Raw genomic sequence first — 20,843 nt, forward strand, 5'->3', positions numbered from 1 at the left:
TCAGGTGTACAATGACAATGATACAGTCAGGTGTACAATGATGATGATACAGTCAGGTGTACAATGATGATGATACAGTCCGGTGTACAATGATGATGATACAGTCAGGTGTACAATGATGATGATACAGTCAGGTGTACAATGATGATGATACAGTCAGTGAACAATGATGATACAGTCAGGTGTACAATGATGATGATACAGTCAGGTGTACAATGATGATGATACAGTCAGGTGTACAATGATGATGATACAGTCAGGTGTACAATGATGATGATACAGTCAGGTGTACAATGATGATGATACAGTCAGGTGTACAATGATGATGATACAGTCAGGTGTACAATGATGATGATACAGTCAGGTGTACAAGTGTAAATGATGATGATACAGTCAGGTGTACAATGATGATGATACAGTCAGGTGTACAATGATACAGTCAGGTGTACAATGATGATGATACAGTCAGGTGTACAATGATGATGATACAGTCAGGTGTACAATGATGATGATACAGTCAGGTGTACAATGATGATGATACAGTCAGGTGTACAATGATGATGATACAGTCAGGTGTACAATGATACAGTCAGGTGTACAATGATGATGATACAGTCAGGTGTACAATGATGATGATACAGTCAGGTGTACAATGATGATGATACAGTCAGGTGTACAATGATACAGTCAGGTGTACAATGATGATGATACAGTCAGGTGTACAATGATGATGATACAGTCAGGTGTACAATGATACAGTCAGGTGTACAATGATGATGATACAGTCAGGTGTACAATGATGATGATACAGTCAGGTGTACAATGATGATACAGTCAGGTGTACAATGATGAGGTGTACAATGATGATGATACAGTCAGGTGTACAATGATGATGATACAGTCAGGTGTACAATGATGATGATACAGTCAGGTGTACAATGATGATGATACAGTCAGGTGTACAATGATGATGATACAGTCAGGTGTACAATGATGATGATACAGTCAGGTGTACAATGATGATGATACAGTCAGGTGTACAATGATACAGTCAGGTGTACAATGATGATGATACAGTCAGGTGTACAATGATGATGATACAGTCAGGTGTACAATGATGATGATACAGTCAGGTGTACAATGATGATGATACAGTCAGGTGTACAATGATGATGATACAGTCAGGTGTACAATGATGATGATACCGTCAGTGTACAATGATGATGATACAGTCAGGTGTACAATGATGATGATACAGTCAGGTGTACAATGATGATGATACAGTCAGTGTACAATGATACAGTCAGGTGTACAATGATACAGTCAGGTGTACAATGATACAGTCAGTGTACAATGATACAGTCAGGTGTACAATGATGATGATACAGTCAGGTGTACAATGATGATGATACAGTCAGGTGTACAATGATGATGATACAGTCAGGTGTACAATGATGATGATACAGTCAGGTGTACAATGATGATGATACAGTCAGGTGTACAATGATGATGATACAGTCAGGTGTACAATACAGTCAGGTGTACAATGATACAGTCAGGTGTACAATGATGATGATACAGTCAGTGTACAATGATGATGATACAGTCAGGTGTACAATGATGATGATACAGTCAGGTGTACAATGATGATGATACAGTCAGGTGTACAATGATGATGATACAGTCAGGTGTACAATGATGATGATACAGTCAGGTGTACAATGATACAGTCAGGTGTACAATGATACAGTCAGGTGTACAATGATGATGATACAGTCAGGTGTACAATGATGATGATACAGTCAGGTGTACAATGATGATGATACAGTCAGGTGTACAATGATGATGATACAGTCAGTGTACAATGATACAGTCAGGTGTACAATGATACAGTCAGTGTACAATGATGATGATACCGTCAGTGTACAATGATGATGATACAGTCAGGTGTACAACGATGATGATACAGTCAGGTGTACAATGATACAGTCAGTGTACAATGATGATGATACCGTCAGTGTACAATGATGATGATACAGTCAGGTGTACAATGATGATGATACAGTCAGTGTACAATGATACAGTCAGGTGTACAATGACAATGATACCGTCAGTGTACAATGATGATGATACAGTCAGGTGTACAATGATGATGATACAGTCAGTGTACAATGATACAGTCAGGTGTACAATGATACAGTCAGGTGTACAATGATACAGTCAGTGTACAATGATGATGATACCGTCAGTGTACAATGATGATGATACAGTCAGGTGTACGATTCCTTTTTGTAGTTTTCTCTGTTTCTCGCTTTTTTTTCTGTTGAACCCGATGGTGATTTACGTTGTTCTCATAACTTTGTAAGCTTGACCTAGAAGTAGAGGACGCTTATCATTCCTGAACTCATTCGTCTTATTCAATGGCTGACTTAATTGTATCATTTTTAACCATCTTTTAGACAAATTTTAAAACCTCAGTGGCAGGAGGAATGGAATACATATACCAATAACAAAGTGTACTCCGTAAAACCAATTTTCGGTGAATGGTCTCCATGCTATAGAGACAACCACCGAGACGAAATTGTCCTTTCCCGTCTTCGGATGGGTCATACATACCGTACACATTCATATATGTTGAAAGGGGAAGATAATCCTCGGTGCATAGGATGTGATGAGCCATTCACTGTCAAAACACTTTTTATTGGACTGCATTTACCTTCTGTCTACTCGAGAATGTTTTTATCGTAACATTACATGTTTAAAATTCTACAATTACCTGAAAGAAGTTGGTCTATATAATAGGCTATGACGTACCATTTTAACATTTTGTGTTAATATGCCCATTTAAGATTTTTATGCTAAGAGCATTTTCAATGCTCTTCAGCATGTTGCTGTCGCCCCTGGCCCTGAGTATCAGTACTTCGTTTTCATTGGTTCATAAATCGAAAGTTTACTCCTACTCCATCTGCCGGACATTACCGTAATCATTGGATTATCGCCCCTACAAAGTTGCTGATCCTAGTCATTAAATGAAACAACCTTATCGACATTTTATTCATTACTTGTACATCAAGAAAACGTTTTGTGTTGTGTATTAATGATAATCAGACATCGAAATTTGTAAATACAGTGATGAAGACTCACGTTTTATGGTGGTAAATTTTGCGAGGCGATGCCAATATGGCGGCTTAACTTTCTTTCCCGCGCGATGCATTGTGGGTGTCATATATCTTTCTTTTTTTTTCTTTTTCGAAAATTTTCATCCCGTTTAATACTGTTGAAAACTTTTGAAAATACTGAAATATGTAGTTGAAAATAAGAATGAAACTAAAATAAGAATGATTTAGAGTAGCATAAAATTTTGACGGAATTGCTGCTGGACCCTGAAAGAAGACGGCGGCAGAAAGAAGATGGCGGGTATTTGATGCAAGTAAGTATCACTATATATATATATAAGCTGAATTTAAAGTCAATACTTAAACTGAACTAGCAATTGCATTTTTTGCAAAATACTCATTTGAAATGAGCTATCGCATGTATTGAATTTATGCTCGACGGCGACGCGCAAGCTAGGCACTGCCGCCATGGCACTTTTTTCAAAATATTTTCAAGACTTTTCCTTTGAAGCAGTATGCATTTGAAAAATGTTATGTAAGCATTTGTTGCTTCCGTAAAGTATTTCAGTGTTTTGAAATAAATTTAATTTTGAATGATCGTGAGTGGCCCAACAGATCGGAAATTAAACAGAAAAAAACTTATCCGTAATATTGTACTGTACTACTTACGCTACCGTGAATAAATCTAGGAATCTATCTGTGTAATATATCGATTTTACTTTCAAATATCGGTCACTGTCCGTGCTATTGTAGATCTAGCTCTTTCAAATTTCTGATCGGAGATAATTTATAAGTACCCCAAGTCCAGGGTATGAAATCGTACGGGAACTCTACAGCTATGCCAATTGAAGTTTATATATATAGTTTTAGCTTAAATTTAGTTTTTGTCTTTCTGACATGATGTCTCGTTGATTCTGTTGAAGAGTGATGCATGTGAACGTTTACAATATGAAGATTGGGAATAATGAAGATGTCAATTAACATCTGAATCCCGGAAAGTGTTTTAATGAAGATTAGGATAAACCTAGCAAAATGTTAGGTCTCATTGGTACAATTCTTATTATGCCTGAACTTTTAATATATGTACTGTATTTGTTCATCTCAGAAATTTCAGTATTATGTCAACTGCGTCAACTTTCAGTTCAACACTTGATTCATCAATTTTACACAGCCCTAGGCTCAATATTTGTCATTAATTGTCGACTGTTTATAAGCATTTTAGAGTTTTGTTTCCATGGTGAATGGAATGAAATGGGATAAATAGTCTAACCAATACCCCTCAAGAGCTTATTAAGACATTACAGTATTATCACACTGGGCCTTATTAAAAGTCAAATTGAAACTTTAAGAAACTCAAGTGACCGGAAGTACAAGAATAAGATGTCAATAATCAATGAAATTGATTAATTGAGAGGACATTGTCTGTACAGATAACCAGGCTTTGTAGTGGTTTGTTCAGAACTGTAGTTCTGGTTAAGTAACCATTAATTATGTCCTTTCAGCTATAATGACGTACATTTTTGAAATACCTCTACTGTAGCTAAATGTGGCATTTGTAATAGACATAGCCAAAGTTAATTTTGTGATAGATGTAGCCAAAGTTAATTTTAGGATCAGTTAGGACAGCTACTGTTTGTAACAGGCATGGGTTCAATTACATGATGATGTAATTAATTAAATTACAATTACATTATGAAAATGGCATTGCCATTACCGGTATTTTCAAAATAATTAAATAACCATTACATGACGGTCCAATGTAATTAATTAAATTATACATTACTTTTCAAGTCAAAATGATTTTTTTTGAAATACAAATGTCAAAATAAATTATCATACTGCACAGATTTATCACACAAATTTAATTTTATGATTCAATCTCTGTATGACCATGGTCAAGATATTATCATTTTGCTAGCTGTCCATCGCTTAATAATTTGACAGTCCTGAACGTCAAAGTAATTAATTACAGTATATTTAATATAGACTCCTATTGGGAAGACTATAAGCTTATACAGAAGTGTGTATTTTTTGCACATAATCATAGCAATAATGAAATATAGTTATTTATTTCCCTTACTCTCTTTCAGCAAGTGAATGTCCCTGAAGAAATGAAATCGGGAATGGTAGAAGGTATCTCTATTGACTCTTCTAAGTTGGAATTGGCCATGGTGACCAACAATGGATTTGAGGACCTTATGGTGGAGAAAAACGTCCTTCTTTCCGGCCTCCAATTAGATGTTGAAGATGATTAATCACTTGAGGAGATGCTAACAACCATGTTGCCTTTTAATGTCACAGTACTCTCTAAAGGCGGAAATATATTTACCATCACAAAAGAAGAATCAACAAATGGCGGAAACTAAAAAAATGTGGAAAAGATCATTGTATACTGCATTTGTAGTAAATTTATATACAATCTTCAATTTACTTGAGTGGAAAGATTCACTAGTTATACCAAGTTTGTGTAGAAAGGATCACTGTATACTGAGTTTGTAGTGTACATAGAAAGGTTTACTTATTTGTTTTTTTTCTAAGTTTAGTGTATACGATCTATAAAAAAACTTTTTGTAGAAAAGATCACCGCATACTGAGTTTGTTGTTTACAAATGTGTAGAAAAGATCGCTGTATACAGAGTTTATAGTTTACAATTGTCTAGAAAAATCACTGTATACTGAACATAATATGACTTCTGTTTAAAACTTTCATTTAAACTTAGGCATGTATTTTTTTATGTATCTTAAAAGTCTACCTACAGCAATTTTGTGTATGCAATCTTGTACTAGGATATTGACATGACAAGATTACATTGCTGATCAAAGCATGGAAAGAATACTGTATCTAAAAACTTAATAAAACAAGATATAAGCATCTGTATCATGTTTTTATTATTATTATTATTATTTTTCCATAATGTCTGTCCACATGGAATTTGTAAGCACTCTTGTGCGTTCTTATACCACCAAAAGGGTGGGTAAACTGGAATCAGGTTGTCTATCCGTCCATCCATCTGTTTGTCTGTCTGTAGACACATCTTGTCTGGACAACTCCAATGAAACTTTTCAGTAATATTCGGGACAATGTGTAGATGTGCATGCACCATTTTCCCTCGAAATATTCATTGCCATGGCAACTGGTCAATATAGACGGGTTTTGCTCGTCGGTCAACTTCTAAACCTGTGGACCAATTTCAACAAAACTTTGCAGGAATGTAGGGGAACGTGCACATGCCGCTGTGTTTCAGAGGATGTTTCTGTGCAAAAGGTCACCATGGGGAGATAGCTAAGGCTGTGGGTGTTGGGGGGTATTAGTTATCATTTGGATTACAGTTTCAGTTATCCCTGGGCAATGTGCAGAGGATATAGTAATGATTTTGAGGATTGAATGTAGAGGTCACAGTACTTGCATAAGTACTATATGATTACCTTGTAAACGCATTGAGACTAAGACAGTATACCTTAATCAAATTTGGAACATGTATCCCTTATGGGAAGTCGGTTTCTTTAGAACTTCAGGGTCAGATGTCGAAGATCAAGGTCACAGTCAAAAAACGGATAGATGCATGGGGGTGTTCTTTGCATTACCCTCATTTTTCTATCAAATTTCACAACTTAAAAGATATTCACATCTTGCAAATTTCAAGGTTCAAGGTCACTGTTAGTATGTAAAAATTATAATACAAGAGGAATAAAATATCTTGCGACAAGTTTTAGAGAACAAAGAATATATAAACATGTCAACAGAATTGTAGAACCAGTAAAACAATTGTAAAATTGAAACAAAGGCAATATCTACTCGAAGATTCCCTGAAAAAGTACAAGGAGAATAAGACCAGGTGTTCCGAAAGAACAGGCATCTTTTATTTTAAGATATGGTGACATATCATGTTTGTTTTAGAAAATTGGCACTCTTATGCAGTCATTTACAGAAAATCTGGAAAATGAAGCTGCCCAATATTTGTATGTAGCATGTTATTTGCATGATGGTCTAACTAATGGTCTTAAACCAATAAGATACGCAGTCTTTAAAGTGATAATATGGTGTCCAAGATCAACATTTCCTACAATGTATCCAAAGAAATGGACAACTTCCCTATCATTGCATCTTGGAGCCTACTTGGGACATGTATTACATAAGTAATACTACTATGCTTGTTATTTCTGATATCTGCTGGTCATTTTATGGGCTGTAATGATTTACTGCTTGCATATAGTTGGTTTCAGTATATAGCAAGCTAATAACAAAGAATTTGTTTTTTTTAATGGTCTTAGCATACCAGTACTTTCAGTACTTTGATTAGCATTTGTCTTTTACTTTTTGGTTTGTTTAAAGTTATTTCCTTTTGGATCGCTGTGTGTTTTATCAGTTGATGGCCCTAATGACCTTTTATGTGTTGACGGGCCGTTAAGAATGTTATAATAATAATTATTATTATTGTCCATTTTAGGGTTTTAGTGTGAATCTTTCCTTTGTTCTAATTTTGCACTCTATTCGTTGATTTCGGGTTCGATATCGGTATTCTGTAAGTCATCTGATGTGACTGAAGGGGATTCGCTCCCGATGGCTGTGTATTCATTGAACGAAGTAAAATGTTTGGGAGACCAATCAGTGTTTCAGATTGTGTCGTTTGTCTGTAAATACCACTGGACCGTACATCTGTGTTAATTCTCGTGCTCTTACTCTCTGTTTAGAAGGCTGTTTACCACCAGACGCCATTGCGAATTCCTCCCTATCCACGGCCATCGCCCTTAGTTACTCCGACGAAATCCTCTATAAATGAATCCATGATTTTGCCCATTCTCATTGACTGTCACGTTTTACTAATTTCTGTACAAGTTTGATCTTGATTATTGTGATGTTTGTATCTACATCACGTTCATTACAAACGTTTTAGCTGAACTGTATACTATTTCCATACATATTGTAGAAATATCCCGTGTTTGTATTCACACAGGAACCTCTACAGTAGCTCCCAGCTCCCAACCAACCAACGGCACAGTGATACTATTCACGTCTGGTAAACAAGTCTGTTCGGTTAGGTGATCAAGCGTCAAGACGGCTCTTGTGGTTTCGCGCCAAACTGTCACAGGAGCTCCACGAGATCTCGCGATGTCACCTTGCGTCAGTGGTGATAACCAAGGGAGATAATTTCCTCAGTTTTCGCTACAAAATGTTTATAGTTATTTAAGTTCTTAGGTAATAAGTGTTTGACAGATGTTCGTGTTCCCTCCATCTTCTACACACTAATTAAAAACAGGCACGTTACATAACTATTCAAACGAAATTATCATTTTACAACAAATGCTGACCAAGCTTATAACTTCTATTAATCACATTTGTTGGCCGTAATGGAATGGTGTAAGCGCTGTCGTCAAGGTGAAAGTGCGTTACCACTACGTCACAGATCACTCCCAGTAGTACTAATGACTGTTCTGCTGTCTCTAACAATCAGTCAACGCCAAGTAATATATCAACGTGTGACGCTGTTATTACCCAGGGAATTAGCTAGTGATGATGTTGGGCTAACGTGGTCACGTAGTACTAGATTCTGCAACAAACTTAAAACGACGAAGAGAATTCTTAAGTGTCCAAATCGGTCTTTATTCGATGGCGTCTTGTTCGAAAGTAACAACATATGATAATACATCGTGCAATATTAAAATACAATTAAAATTTAGACATTGACCAAAATATTATACAGTTTGTCTTTAGCCAAAATTAACATGAGAATTATGAAATTACATACATACAAGAACATTCTTTGAATTAACTATATAAAAATACATAACTACTATAATATTTCCATGCCAAAACATTTTTATGATAACTACGGTAATGGTGAACCACATGTACGAAAAATCACTTAATAAACAGAGTTTCAATATACATGTTCTCCAGTCATGATCAACAAAATATCTATATAAATCGCAACACAAAATACATATATAATCTGTGATTCATGCAAAGATATACTCCCTGATAACAATGATTTGAAGTCCTTTTCTCCTAAATCTAGCAGCCAAAACTTTCTCCCGGATATGGAGATGAAGTGTGTAATTACACTTAGAGAGACGGATAGATAAGTTTTCCGGAATGTACAATTATTAATGTGAAATACAAAACTGGCCGAAACTATCCGGAATGAAAATGATCTAGGACAATTCATATAATTGAAACTAAAATAAAAATGTGAATTAACGTGAATCGCTACTTATTAATTAGAAAAAGTATATTTGTAGTTTTGTCAGATAAATTTACACTTTCAGCTAATAAACATCTTTGATGAAAAATCGTAGAACAAATGATTAAATACAAAAATATTGAAACAAATTGTAAAACGAATGATAAAAGTCCAAAAGTTATCAATTGAACTTTATACTACAAAACATATTAACAGGCTTACAACAAGCATTTGCAAAAATAAACAAAAGTGAATATCCTTACAACTTCCCGTAAGAAAAAAAAAAGTAAAACTTTATATATCAAAATGATTAGAAAAGATACAAAACTGTTTTTACCTTAAAACGACGAAGAGAATTCTTAAGTGTCCAAATCGGTCTTTATTCGATGGCGTCTTGTTCGAAAGTAACAAGGAACGCCGTGGACACTATAGGTAAAGAATTCTCTGATTTGTCCTTAACCAATCAAACTAAATTTTACAGATCAATTAAGCTAACATCTTCGTAACTGACCAATAAGATCTAACTTTACATAACTAATTCAACTGACAAGATGACCTGTGTCAGCGTACCTGTTGAGACCTGTCAATAATAACTCACCTTATGCTGTAGTGCTGTGACGTAACGGAATAGTGTTAACAGACCCCTTAATTGCAAGCTAGTAAAAACATCTCTTTGAAGATTTTGGAAGTAAATCCTGACGCTAATTAACTAAAAGGTTCAATAATAACAATGTAGACTGGTTCTGACAGAAACTTGTTATGCTAGCTATTCCTCAGTTGTTTGACATGGACATCTTGAATGAAGTTTTAATGAAAGCTATACTTAATAACCATGCCAAATAATAATATTATGTAAAGTGACTTTGTAATGATTAAGTTTACAAGGAGTCTCGTATTCTTCAAAAAGGTACAAATATCTAATATAGCTGACTCTACACGGAGATATAAAATTGAAAAAAAAAAACTTTTTTTTTTTTTTTTTTTTACATATTTATATATTATGAAGTTGAAACACTGTGACACTTCCTCCAAAAAAAAAAAAAAAAAAAACTTTTTTTTTTTTTTTACATATTTATATATTATGAAGTTGAAACACTGTGACAAACGGATTACTTAAAAAGACTGAGCTAAAATTCGTCCAAGTAAACGACTGAATGACATTTAGCATATTCACGACAATGCTTGATCATGCAAACGAAACCTTTCGAAACAAGAGACAGCAGACAGTAGAACAGATTGTCCAGCCACCTTGTTCACTAGACAAATCTATTGTGACTTTAAAGAGAAAAGGCTGCCCTCTGGAAATTATGTGCTGCAAGACTCCAGTATCTCGCCTTGATGCCAAGTAATATCACGCTGTGTTGTCGTCACTGGGGAATTGTTTGATAAATTTAGTACAGATATGACTCTAATGAAAGATTTGGAAGTCTATCACATACTCTCTTTTGAAAACTCATTTGTCTCTGTTTTTACGTGTTTTTCAATGCACACTGTTGCAGTCATTCCCAGTCGTTTTTCATACAGATTTCCAACCATTTTTAATGGATTGGAGGTTTTTCAAATGTGGGGAAGACTTTTGGATGAGTTTTCTGGCTAATACACTAAATATCGGCGGTAAATCTACAAATCCACGTAAATGCTGAAATCTATTTTATATTGGCATTCAGCAGTCATGGAGCGCCATACCTTACACACCAACTTGATAACATTCGTTCCTACTGCACCTGACTTCACGGACCTCGCTGAAATGTATTTGTTAAAAAACCTAGAAATTAGGAAGTCGCTTGAGAGCTTTAAAGTAAAGATATGGTATCAAAGTCATTATATTTATTGATTGATTGACGTTTTAAATGCTATACAAACTCTACATCTCACTGATGACATGGAAATAATCCCGTTATTACTTTACTACTGAGGTGATAATCATTTCTGTCCCTACCCTTACAGGAACCCATTATCAAACCGATAGCAAAACAATGGTTTCCAAAGTAATTTGTCTGCTTAACCAAACAAACTGGCGACATTTACATAATCGAGACTCGACTATATACATATCTAGCGAAATAACGAGGATGACAGTTGTGTGGGATGTACTTCACCTTCCGATATATCTAAAATATCACTCAACACCAGTACACCTGGGTGTTAAGGACCTGTTTTATACGTTATAAAATATCACTCAGCACCAGTACACCTGGGTGTTACATAAAATATCACTCAGCACCAGTACACCTGGGTGTTACATAAAATATCACTCAGCACCAGTACACCTGGGTGTTAAGGACCTGTTTTATACGTTATAAAAAATCACCCAGCACCAGTACACCTGGGTGTTAAGGACTTGTTTATACGTTATAAAATATCACTCAGCACCAGTACACCTGGGTGTTAAGGACCTGTTTTATACGTTATAAAATACCACCCAGCACCAGTACACCTGGGTGTTAAGGACTTGTTTTATACGTTATAGAACATCACCCAGCACCAGTACACCTGGGTGTTAAGGACCTGTTTACACATTATAAAATATCACTCAGCACCAGTACACCTGGGTGTTAAGGACCTGTTTTATACGTTATAAAATACCACTCAGCACCAGTACACCTGGGTGTTAAGGACCAGTTTTATACGTTATAAAATACCACCCAGCACCAGTACACCTGGGTGTTAAGGACCTGTTTTATACGTTATAGAATATCACTCAGCACCAGTACACCTGGGTGTTAAGGACCTGTTTTATACCTTATAAAATATCACTCAGCACCAGTACACCTGGGTGTTAAGGACCTGTTTTATATGTTATAGAATACCACTCAGCACCAGTACACCTGGGTGTTAAGGACCTGTTTTATACCTTATAAAATATCACTCAGCACCAGTACACCTGGGTGTTAAGGACCTGTTTTATACATTATAAAATATCACTCAGCACCAGTACACCTGGGTGTTAAGGACCTGTTTTATACATGCAGGGGGCAAGGTATTGGACTTTCAAGTAATGGCATTTAGCCGGAAGTAATAAATTGCCTGGTGATTTTGAGATGCCTCACTGGTTACAGAATTACAGATCAATAATGTGTGACATTATACAGAGTTAGGGATATTGAATCAAATATTTCAGCATGTGTATCACACTAATACAAAAATTATGTCAACTGTGGAGATATTTGTGACACCTTACAGTTAGGGATATCCTGTGTGGGTTTTATATCACACTAATACAAAAATAATGTGTTAAAGGAAATTATGTACAGATTGTAAATATTGTGTGACATTGGCATAGGGATATGTGTGATATGTAGGGATATTGTGTGACATTATGTACAGAGTGTAGGGATATTGTGTGACATTATGTAGAGTGTAGGGGTATTGTGTGACATTATGTAGAGTGTAGGGATATTGTGTGACATTATGTAGAGTGTAGGGATATTGTGTGACATTATGTAGAGTGTAGGGATATTGTGTGACATTATGTAGAGTGTAGGGATATTGTGTGACATTATGTAGAGTGTAGGGATATTGTGTGACATTATGTATAGAGTGTAGGGATATTGTGTGACATTATGTAGAGTGTAGGGATATTGTGTGACATTATGTATAGAGTGTAGGGATATTGTGTGACATTATGTAGAGATATTGTGTATGGGTGTATTGTGTGACATTATGTACAGATATTGTGTAGGGATATTGTGTGACATTATGTAGAGTGTAGGGATATTGTGTGACATTATGTAGAGTGTAGTGTATTGTGTGACATATTGTGTGACATTATGTATAGAGTGTAGGGATATTGTGTGACATTATGTATAGAGTGTAGGGATATTGTGTGACATTATGTATAGAGTGTAGGGATATTGTGTGACATTATGTAGAGTGTAGGGATATTGTGTGACATTATGTTCAGAGTGTAGGGATATTGTGTGACATTATGTACAGAGTGTAGGGATATTGTGTGACATTATGTACAGAGTGTAGGGATATTGTGTGACATTATGTAGAGTGTAGGGATATTGTGTGACATTATGTATAGAGTGTAGGGATATTGTGTGACATTATGTATAGAGTGTAGGGATATTGTGTGACATTATGTAGAGTGTAGGGATATTGTGTGACATTATGTATAGAGTGTATGGATATTGTGTGACATTATGTATAGAGTGTAGGGATATTGTGTGACATTATGTAGAGTGTAGGGATATTGTGTGACATTATGTTCAGAGTGTAGGGATATTGTGTGACATTATGTAGAGTGTAGGGATATTGTGTGACATTATGTAGAGTGTAGGGATATTGTGTGACATTATGTAGAGTGTAGGGATATTGTGTGACATTATGTATAGAGTGTAGGGGTATTGTGTGACATTATGTACAGTGTGTAGGGATATTGTGTGACATTATGTAGAGTGTAGGGATATTGTGTGACATTATGTATAGAGTGTAGGGATATTGTGTGACATTATGTATAGAGTGTAGGGATATTGTGTGACATTATGTATAGAGTGTAGGGATATTGTGTGACATTATGTATAGAGTGTAGGGATATTGTGTGACATTATGTAGAGTGTAGGGATATTGTGTGACATTATGTACAGAGTGTAGGGATATTGTGTGACATTATGTATAGAGTGTAGGGATATTGTGTGACATTATGTATAGAGTGTAGGGATATTGTGTGACATTATGCACAGAGTGTAGGGATATTGTGTGACATTATGTACAGAGTGTAGGGATATTGTGTGACATTATGTATAGGGTGTAGGGATATTGTGTGACATTATGTATAGAGTAGGGATTATGTAGAGTGTAGGGATTATTGTGTGACATTATGTAGAGTGTAGGGATATTGTGTGACATTATGTACAGTGTAGGGATATTGTGTGACATTATGTAGAGTGTAGGGATATTGTGTGACATTATGTAGAGTGTAGGGATATTGTGTGACATTATGTATAGAGTGTAGGGGTATTGTGTGACATTATGTAGAGTGTAGGGGTATTGTGTGACATTATGTACAGAGTGTAGGGGTATTGTGTGACATTATGTAGAGTGTAGGGATATTGTGTGACATTATGTATAGAGTGTAGGGATATTGTGTGACATTATGTACAGTGTAGGGATATTGTGTGACATTGTGTATAGAGTGTAGGGGTATTGTGTGACATTATGTAGAGTGTAGGGATATTGTGTGACATTATGTATAGAGTGTAGGGGTATTGTGTGACATTATGTACAGAGTGTAGGGATATTGTGTGACATTATGTATAGAGTGTAGGGGTATTGTGTGACATTATGTAGAGTGTAGGGGTATTGTGTGACATTATGTAGAGTGTAGGGATATTGTGTGACATTATGTATAGAGTGTAGGGATATTGTGTGACATTATGTACAGAGTGTAGGGATATTGTGTGACATTATGTACAGAGTGTAGGGATATTGTGTGACATTATGTATAGAGTGTAGGGATATTGTGTGACATTATGTAGAGTGTAGGGATATTGTGTGACATTATTATGTAGGGATATTGTGAGAGTGTAGGGATATTGTGTGACATTATGTATAGAGTGTAGGGATATTGTGTGACATTACGTACAGAGTGTAGGGATACTTTGTGACATTATGTATAGAGTGTAGGGATATTGTGTGACATTATGTTCAGAGTGTAGGGATATTGTGTGACATTATGTAGAGTGTAGGGATACTTTGTGACATTAAATGAACTCTAGAGTGTAAGGGATATTGTGTGACCTATTTAATTGTTAAAAGATTGTATAAAGTAACTGTGATTATTATCATTATTATTATTACAATCTTATTGGCCTGTCAACACATAAAAGGTCATTAGGGTCATCAACCGGTGAATCTCTCAGCGATCCAAAATAACATCAACCCAACTATAAGGTAAAAGACAACTGCTAAAACTCTTAGATGCTTATTTACCAGAAGAGATTAAAATGATAAGTCATAGTCTATTACATAGACAAAGTAATTCGGACGTATCCCAAATAATTTGGTATTAACCGCGATTGTCTCCCTTTGGAGGCAAGTGGTCAGTAAAACACCATTGATCTCTAAACTTCTTCAGATCACCTTTCTCAGCTCGATCAGTTTCAGTTAAAGAATGTCGAAATTACTCAGAATCATTTATTACTGAGACTCGTACTGTCGGTGTTTCGGCTGACAACAGAATAACTCAAATCTGTATTGTAATGTCATACCGTGTCTGTATTGTAATGTCATACCGTGTCTGTATTGTAATGTCATACCGTGTCTGTATTGTAATGTCATACCGTGTCTGTATTGTAATGTCATAACGTGTCTGTATTGTAATGTCATAGAGTGTCTGTATTGTAATGTCATACCGTGTCTGTATTGTAATGTCATAACGTGTTTGTATTGTAATGTCATACCGTGTCTGTACTGTAATGTCATACCGTGTCTGTATTATAATGTCATACCGTGTCTGTATTGTAATGTCATACCGTGTCTGTATTGTAATGTCATACCGTGTCTGTATTGTAATGTCATACCGTGTCTGTATTGTAATGTCACACGGTGTCTGTGTTATAATGTCATACCGTGTCTGTATTGAAATGTCATACCGTGTCTGTATTGTAATGTCATACCGTGTCTGTACTGTAATGTCATACCGCGTCTGTATTGTAATGTCATACCGTGTCTGTATTGTAATGTCATACCGTGTTGTATTCTAATATTATACTGTAATATACAGTCGTTAACACTTTCCCCGCCTATGTTGTTTTAAAGAGCACCCACGTGTGTTTGTTTTATCATCAATGTTGAAACATTGTCTTCTTTTTCCTCAGATGATGCGAAATATTTTCCTTAAATGTTTCAATACGTACAAAATGAAATCCGAGCCAAGTTTGAGCGAGTCGTTCGTCCTCAACCATATGAAGTACAGTCCGCGTCTGTTTGAAGTGAGATACACACAAAAATGTGAGACGGTGGCTTATTTCGATGACTGTGATATGTTTGTGGTGGTCGAGGGGGAGGCTGCTCTCTCTTGTAACTTCCACACAGGTAAACATCTACTATATATATCAATAATATTGTAAAACTCACACAGGTAAACATCTACTTTATATATCAGTAAATGTGTAAAACTCACACAGGTAAACATCTACTTTATATATCAGTAAATATGTAAACCACACAAGGTAAACATCTACTATATATATCAGTAATGTTGTAAACCACACACAGGTAAACATCTACTATATATATATCAGTAAATGTGTAAAACTCACACAGGTAAACATCTACTATATATATCAGTAAATGTGTAAAACTCACACAGGTAAACATCTACTATATATATATCAGTAAATGTGTAAAACACACACAGGTAAACATCTACTATATATATCAGTAAATGTGTAAAACTCACACAGGTAAACATCTACTTTATATATCAGTAAATATGTAAACCACACAAGGTAAACATCTACTATATATATATCAGTAAATGTGTAAAACTCACACAGGTAAACATCTGCTATATATATCAGTAAACATCTACTTTAAATCAGTGTAAACCACACACAGGTAATATCAGTAAATGTGTAAAACTCACACAGGTAAACATCTGCTATATATATCAGTAAATGTGTAAAACTCACACAGGTAAACATCTACTTTATATATCAGTAATGTTGTAAAACTCACACAGGTGAACATCTGCTACATATATCAATAATGTTGTAAAACTCACACAGGTAAACTTCTACTATATATATCACACACAGGTAAACATCTACTTTATATATCAATAATGTTGTAAAACACACTATATATATCAGTAAATGGTAACACACACAGGTAAACATCTACTATATATATCAGTAAATGTGTAAAACACACACAGGTAAACATCTACTATATATATATCAGTAAATGTGTAAAACACACACAGGTAAACATCTACTATATATATCAGTAAATGTGTAAAACTCACACAGGTAAACATCTACTATATATATCAGTAATGTTGTAAACCACACACAGGTAAACATCTACTATATATATCAGTAAATGTGTAAAACTCACACAGGTAAACATCTACTTTATATATCAGTAAATATGTAAAACACACAAGGTAAACATCTACTATATATATATCAGTAAATGTGTAAAACTCACACAGGTAAACATCTGCTATATATATCAGTAAATGTGTAAAACTCACACAGGTAAACATCTACTTTATATATCAGTAAATATGTAAACCACACAAGGTAAACATCTACTATATATATCAGTAAATGTGTAAAACTCACACAGGTAAACATCTGCTATATATATCAGTAAATGTGTAAAACTCACACAGGTAAACATCTACTTTATATATCAGTAATGTTGTAAAACTCACACAGGTGAACATCTGCTACATATATCAATAATGTTGTAAAACTCACACAGGTAAACTTCTACTATATATACCAGTAAATGTGTAAAACTCACAGGTAAACATCTACTTTATATATCAGTAATGTTGTAAAACATCTACTATATATATCAGTAAATGTGTAAAACACACACAGGTAAACATCTACTATATATATCAGTAAATGTGTAAAACACACACAGGTAAACATCTACTATATATATATCAGTAAATGTGTAAAACACACACAGGTAAACATCTACTATATATATCAGTAAATGTGTAAAACTCACACAGGTAAACATCTGCTATATATATCAGTAAATGTGTAAAACTCACACAGGTAAACATCTACTATATATATATCAGTAAATGTGTAAAACTCACACAGGTAAACATCTACTTTATATATCTGTAAATGTGTAAAACACACACAGGTAAACATCTACTATATATATATCAGTAAATGTGTAAAACTCACAGGTAAACATCTACTTTATATATCAGTAAATTTGTAAAACTCACACAGGTAAACATCTGCTATATATATCAATAATGTTGTAAAACTCACACAGGTAAACATCTACTATATATATCAGTAAATGTGTAAAACTCACACAGGTAAACATCTATATATATCAGTAAATGTGTAAAACTCACACAGGTAAACATCTATATATATCAGTAAATTTGTAAAACTCACACAGGTAAACATCTGCTATATATATCAATAATGTTGTAAAACTCACACATTTTATTTAACTAATATTTCAAATAACAGAAAAAGGTTTGTTGTTGTTTTAAAGATGAACTATATGATGTTCTAAGATAGACCAGACAGTCAACATTTATCTAGAAACATGTAGCGTTATACATCGCAAGAGTTTTAATATGATCGATAAATAATATAAATACATGTGTAATTAATAAATCATCGAATACCCAAATGATCTGTATAACTGTTATTATAAAACCTTTGTATTGTTTATTAATTTTTTTTCCAGGTCTGGATATTAATCAGGGAATACGTGGTCTCCATTCACTTGATCAGTTTATTACCAGGGTCACGTGGGCGGAATCGGAACAGTCTATATCTTCAGCTTTGGCCTTTAAGATGCAACACTCGAGTAAATTATTTAGTAAATTGTCACGTGATGGAATGCAGGAGTTTATGTTCTCCTGATGTCGCCATTTCCAAAAAAAAACTTTTTCATTCAACAACTTCACTACGACAACAGTCACCGTAACAAACAGTACAGTCCATTTTTATGACACGGAAAAACAGATTTCCTAATCTCGGAAATTTCAGACTCCAAAAGAAATATCATGAGGAACTAAATATACGTGTTTGGAGTATAAGTCTTATATCAAGGGAGTCCTTAGCGTATATCATTCTCTCGAGGTAGAGATGGACTTGGTCAGGCATTCTGTGACCATGTATTACATGTTTCAAATTGTTCTCCTCTGGCCGATTTCGTGTGTGTATGGTGATGGTGATTTCCTTTCATCGAACAACTTGTAAACCCAGCATGGCTGTCATTCGTTTTAGGTGTGCAAGACATTTGGGCAGTTATGTGTTGTCTCCAAGTGTAGAACATTGTGATATTGAGTTTAAATTTATTGCATTATCTTTACGTCAAACGTCCGCCCGTCCGTCCATATCCGAGTGTTGATCAATCAACCATGCCGGAAACCACTCTAGCTTACCATGTACACATGTACGGGATAGATTTCTCTTATCACGTACTGGACAGTTATATAGCGAATATTAGTGAATATTTAGATAAACGCTAGTGGCGGCCATCTTTAATTTTGCAATCTGTTTGAAAACAGCATCCAATCAGCAAGTGAATACATATTGAAGTTGATGTGGCTTGTCCGAACGTGTCCCGGAGGAAAACCTGTCTCTGTTCCTTGTACTAATTCCATGTTTTCTAATGTCGACTTTTTTACTGTATCTTGGGTTCTTCTTTCTTGTTTGATTAAACCACTAATGTGACGTCATTCTATTGTGTTAATCATACTTAAAGTGTCTTGTAGTTTGTCGCCATCTTCTGTGATAAATTTCCAGCTATCCTACAGGACAAGGTGAACTATTTCACACGTCAGACTCAACTTTATCACATTTGCATATGTCAACTTTAAATACATATTAAGGCTGAAGTATGCTACTGCAAACTTGTTGATTGAAAAAGGAACAGAAAAAACATGAATGTTTACCAACCTGATACAAGAGGATGTAAACATCGACAAGGTACCGAAGTTGGTTGGAAATTCAGACATATTTGTAATATAAAGTCAACATACATAGAAAGTATTTTGACATAAAAAATTGCGAATACCACCGTTCTTTCAACAACTTCAGCAAATACTTAGTAACATGTTTTCAGAATCCAGAAATACGATAGGGCAAATTTTCACATTTTTTGGTTTTAATATGGATTTCAGTAAGATTTCTATGATATTAGTTGTTAAAGTAGAAAAGAAATGTTGAAAAGACACAACAAAAAGCCACAACGAAACGCGACAAAAGACACAACAGAAAGCCACAACGAAACGCGACAAAAGACACAACAAAAAGCCACAACGAAACGCGACAAAAGATACAACAAAAAGACACAACGAAACGGGACAAAAGACACAACAAAAAGACACAACGAAACGCTACAAAAGACAAAGCAACAAAAAACACAATGAAGGAAACAACAAAAGACACGACGAAAACACAATAAAAGAGCAAACAGAAAGGTCAAGATGGTCGCCGGTGCAGGCGGGGCGTTAATTGCTCTGTCAGTAATTTTGATTTGATCACGTGTTTACTTCTCTGACGATCACCGTTTTTGCCTTCTGTTGTGGTTTTAATCACAGTGATGTATTTAGCTTGTTGTGGACTCCTTGTGATTCCTGCCGAGGAGACTTTGAATTTTTGAGGCGAGGTCTGTTGTGCGATGCGAGTTCACTTTTCTGGGGTACCAATGTAAACAAACACAGTAACCGTTGTATAATGGCTTTTCTGTCCCCTCTGTTGAGATGCGGAGATGTGAATCCTCACCCTGGGCCTATACAACTTAACTATTATCATCAGAATGCTTGGAGCATTGTTATCTAAATAAAGATATCGCATTCCAATTTTTGGTCCAT

Source organism: Ylistrum balloti, unplaced genomic scaffold, assembly GCF_031769215.1.
Source record: "Ylistrum balloti isolate Yb309-2 unplaced genomic scaffold, AGI_CSIRO_Ybal_v1 Utg370202, whole genome shotgun sequence".
NCBI lineage: Eukaryota > Metazoa > Mollusca > Bivalvia > Pectinida > Pectinidae > Ylistrum > Ylistrum balloti.